The sequence below is a fragment of the Capra hircus genome, unplaced genomic scaffold, assembly GCF_001704415.2.
Source record: "Capra hircus breed San Clemente unplaced genomic scaffold, ASM170441v1, whole genome shotgun sequence".
NCBI lineage: Eukaryota > Metazoa > Chordata > Mammalia > Artiodactyla > Bovidae > Capra > Capra hircus.
Window position 1 is genome coordinate 17514 of NW_017189902.1, and position 5569 is coordinate 23082.

A 5569-nucleotide genomic window follows, 5' to 3' on the forward strand; every position below is an offset into this window, starting at 1 on the left:
AGCGAGGAGTGGTCTGTCACTGGGAAAACCGTGAAGGGTCCTGCTCAGTTATATGCTGAAACAGACTGACAGTGCCAAGTGTTTGGTAGAAATGGAAATGCCCATACCGTTAGTGGAAATACACATTGCTTCATTCAGTTTGAAAAAAGCATTTGACTGTACCTCAGCATTTGACTGAGCCATTAGAATGTCTCAGTCAGTAACATCTGCCTGCAATGGAGGAGATCCAGGTTTGAATCCTGGGTCAGGAAAATCCTCTGGAGAAGGAAATGCTAACCCATTATCGTATTCTTGCCTGAGAAATCCTATGGACAGTGGAACCTGGTGGGCTAGAGTCTATGAGTTTGTAAGAGTTAAATACCACTTAGCAACTAAACCCACTGCCACATGCATTATCAGAAAATCTCATATCTGGACATAGAGATATAGCTATCCTAGAGAAATTACTATGAAAGACACACACAGGTTCATAGGCAGCTTATTCAAAAAGCCAAAATAAGAGCCTCAAATTTCAGGCACAGTAAAATCGACATAGAAGTCTATGCCCATTCATCCAAGGGAATTTTACCCAGCAAGGAAAACGAATGTTCCACAGCTACATAAAATAAGGATGCGAATGCATCTCACTTATTTAAACGAATACCAAGACCAGGGGAACAGAAAGTCTAATGTCTGATTCTATTTATTTAAAATTTGAAACCAAGAAAAATGAATCCCTGCTGCTAGAGATCAGAGAAGTGGTTCCTTTGAGGAGCAGAAAGTGGCCAGGAAGGAACATGGAGATTTCAAAGCTACTTGATAGTAGAGAGACGAAACAAGAACAATCTCATTTACAGTAAAACTAGACTTTATTTTCTTGGGCTCCAAAATAACTGTGGATGGTTACTGATGCCACGAAATTAAAAGATGCTCACTCTTGGAAGAAAAGCTGTGACAAACCTAGACAGTATATTATAAGACAGAGACATTACTTTGCCAACCAATGCCCATAAAGTCAAAGCTATGTTTTTCCCAGTAGTTAGATGCAGATGGAAGAGCTCCACCATAAAGAAGGCTGAGTGCTGAAGAACTGATCTTTTCAAACTGTGGTACTGGAGAATGGAGAAGACTCTTGAGAGTCCCTTGGGCTGCAAGGAGATTCAACCAGTCAATCCTAAGGGAAATCAACCCTGAATATTCAGTGGAAGAACTGATGCTGAAGCTCCAGTGCTTTGGCCTCCTGATGAGAAGAGTCAACTCACTGGGAAGCAAACAAACAACAACAAAAACAAACAAACAAAAATCCTGATCCTGGGAAATATTGAAGGCAGGAGCAGAAGGCATGACAGAGGATGGGATGGTTGGATGGTATCAGCAACTCAATGGAATGAGTTTGAGCAAGCTTCAGGAGACGGTGATGGACAGGGCAGCCTGGCATACTGAAGTTCATAGGGTCACAGGAAGTCACACACGACTGAGCAACTGAACAACAAAAGCCAGGCAGGGTCTTTCTGTACAGCTGGCTGAACCTCAATAGGGCTTTTTTGAATTTTTGGAGGAGGGTAGAACATAATTTTTTAGCCAGATCCCTTGCTGCAACACATCTGGAATATTTTGTGTTCATAGACAATTTTCTTTGCAATTTTTCTGGGTGGTGCTTGGGAGTCAGTATTCCTCGCAATGATGGATGCTGTCTCTCTCAGTGCCAGCTGAACTGAACTTTGGATCATGACCTCTGTTTCAGGAGGCAACCCTTGCAATTGCTCTGGCTTTTTGAATGATTGATGATTCTTGGTTTGGTTCTCTGTCTTTTCCTTCAGGTTCAAATACTGTAGCCAGCACATGGAACATGGAAAGACCAGAAACCAAAATATATTTTTAAAAAACCCTTGAAAACCTTGAAATTTGGAAGTATTCCTTAGAAAGAGCATTTTAACCCTGAAAAAAAAAAAAAAAACCATAAAGCAATGAACTTTACTACTCTCTTTTCCCTCTAAGATCAAAGGAGAAATGGAGTGTCATTTCCCTTTTTAGAGGCTAGTTGTTCTACTAGAAAATATGAAATGATTAAATAAATGATTGAAACCTACTGAAATGCTGCTTTCAAATAAATAAATAATAAACAAATAAATAAAACCTAATTCAAGACGGATACCAAAGCAAGAACATAATTGAAATCACTTGCTGTTGTAAGACATGGCTTCAAAGAGAACTAAATAAATGTATATAATGACTGGCTAAATTTTCTGGCGATATATTATAAAAATTTACAGTCAATATTGTAAAGGATTTTTACACAGAATAAAATAAAAATGCCTTTTACTTATGCATAATTTTAATAATCAAAAGCACTGACTACTTTTCAGACATTCCAGGCCAAGGTCATTTAAACAAACTATATACTTTATCTGCCAAAACAACATGGTGGTGGTGGTCGTAATTAGTTGCTTAGTCATTTCCGTCTCTTTTTCATCAACCTGGACCATAGACCACCAGGCTCCTCTGCCCATGGGATTTCCCAGGCAAGAATACTGAGGCTGGTTTTCATTCTCTCTTCCGGAAGATGTATCTTCCCAACTCAGGGATTTCTCAATCCTGGGTCATCTATATTGTGAAGTGGACTCTTTACCACTGAGCCACCAGGGCAATACCCCAAAGCAACACAGTATCTACTTAAGAAGTACATCTTGGCTTTCATATGCACGGTATCAAACTTCCAGCCTATATAGTCTGCGTTTGTTCAGAACTACCCTAGTGATCCATCGATTAATAGTCAGCTTCCCAACGATCCTTGTCTGGGAAGATCCCACATGCTGAAGTGGAACTAAGCTCATGGGCCACAACTCAGGAGCTCATGTGCCAAAACTGGAGCCAGTGTTCTCCAACAAAAGAAACATTACAATGGGAAGGCTATGCAGCGTAGTGAAGTGCACCACACCACTTGCCTCAGCTAGAGAAAGCCCTTGAACATCCATGACTACCTGGCCCCACCAAAATAAATGCAATTTTAAAAATAACAAAAATTCATGTCAATGTATGGCAAAACCAATACAGTATTGTAAAGTAAAATAAAGTAAAATTAAAAATTAAAAAAATAAATAAAATGGAAAAATAAATAAATAAATAAGACCTTAAAAAACAAACAGTGAGTTTAGCGAGAATTTAGTTACATATATTTAGCAACAAGCAAATGTAATTTGCATGTTGAAAGCGCAAAAATACTTATTTTTCAAAACATGATAGAATGATACTGATTAGAAGAAATTTATCACAGAATAAAAATATTCTAGGCAATAGTTCAGCAGGATGAGAGGTAAGGGTATCCCAACCATTAGAGTTCAAATTTGTGGTGTGAATGCCTAAAAGCCTATGCAACATCATGTTGGTCAAATAATTCGAGTATACATATATCTACCTAAGCTGTTAGCTATCTCTTCTGCACCTTTATATGTCATTCTAAAATAATGTGTAGGTTTGTTTTGTTTGTTTTAGTTTCTGAGGAGACTTCTCATTCTGTCCACATGCTAGGAAAGTTTTAATATATTTTCCATTAATATAATTCAAGTTTCATCTACTCTAAGCTTTCATACCATTAATCCCATATTGATTTCCTTTAGCAGGCTCTAGTGATGTTCTTCAAGCTGTTTTAGCCATTAATTTGGGTATAATGCTCACTGATTTGAATAGCAAATTAACACTTTTCTAATGTGCTTTTAGACTGTGGTGAGCTGTTCTGTTTCAGGGTTTTGGTTGGAAAACCCTGCCTTATTGTTAGGGCTGCAGTATCTTCTGACACCAAAGGAAAGACTACAAATATTCCAAACAAATTTGATTATATTAATGAACATTTTCTAAAGTATTACAGAGTTCCTCATCAAAATATTTATTCCCATGGAAAAAATACCCCCAGCTCCTTAAGTACATCATGATTTTATTAAGGGAATCTGTGAGAACTGACATGTCTCTGTGCATCTTGACTTCATCAACACACCTCTCTGGGGTGAAAAAACAATTTAGAATTCACATACTTCAGGAAAAGCCATATTTAAATATGGAAAAAGCTTGTTTCAATAACAGTAAAAATGGCTGTATGAGAAGTGGATTGATATTTTTTCTCTATTTGTCTCTGAGGATCTTCCTGAAAGTTGTGTCTTCACTTCCCACTGAAATGTTTTATTCTGCTGTTGTTCAGTTGCCCAGGCATAGTAACTCTCTGCAACATAATAAGGAATGTTATGTTCCTCATTATGCAGCACACCGCACCTCACTGTCCATCAATAACTCCCAGAGTTTGCTCAAATTCAGGTGCAAAAAATTAGTTGTACCATCCGACCATCTCATCGTCTGTTAGGCGCTTCTTCTGCACTCAAGCTTTCCCAGCATCAGGGTCTTTTCCTATAGTTAGTTCTTTGCATTGGTGGCGAAAGTATCAGAGTTTCAGCTTCAGCAAAAGCACTTCCAATGAATATTCAGGGCTGATTTCCATCAGGATTGGCTGCTTTGATCACCTTGAAGTCCAAGGGACTCACAAGAGACTTCTCCAACACCACAGTTCAAAATCATCAATTATTCCATGCACAACTTCCTGCATAGTCCACCTCTCCCATCCATGCATGAGTAATGGAAACTATATAGGTATGATCTGATCGACCATTCATTTCAAAGTAATGCCTCTGCTTTTGAATATACTCTTTAGATGGTTACAGCTTTTCTTCATAGGATCTAGCACCTTTTAATTCCACGGCTGCAGTCACCATCTGCAGTGATTTTGGAGCCCAAGAAAATAAAGTCTATCACTGGTTCCATTTTTCCCCATGATTTCCCTATTTGATGAGTTTTAAGCAAGGTTTTTCACTCTCTTCTTTCTTTCCATCAATATGCTCTTTAGTTATTCTCCACTTTCTGTCATATATGTGGTGTCATATATGCGGTTATTGATATTTCTCCAAGCAGTCTTGATTCTAGTTTGGGCTTCATCCAGCCTGGCATTTCACATGATGTGCTGAATATAAGTTAAATAAGCCACATGACAATATACAGCCTTGATGCACTCATTTCCATTTTGAAACTAGTGCATTGTTCTATGTCCAGTTCTAAGTGTTGCTTCTTGACATGCCTACAGATTTCTCAGCAGGCAGCTAAAGAGGTCTGGTATTTGCATATTTCCGAAAATTTCCCATAGCTTGTTGTCATCCACACAGTCAAAACCTTTGGCATAGTCCAAGTCAGATGTAGATGTTTTTCTTGAACTCCCTTGCTTTTTCTCTGATCCCATGGATGCTGGCAATTTGATCTCTGGTTTCTCTGAGTTTTCTAAATCCAGCTTTAACATCTGGAAGTTCTCAGTTCATGTACTGCTGAAGCCTAGCGTGAAGAACTTTGAACATGACTTTGCTTACATGTGAGATGTGTGCAATTGTGTGTTAGTTTAAACAATCTTTGGCATAGCTTTTCTTGAGGATTGGAGTTTAAACTAACCTTTCCAAGTTCTGTGGCCAGTGCCGAGCCTTTCAAATGTGCTGGCATATTGAGTGCAGGATTTTAATGTCATAATCTGGTAGGACTTGAAATTCCACAGCTGGAAACACAT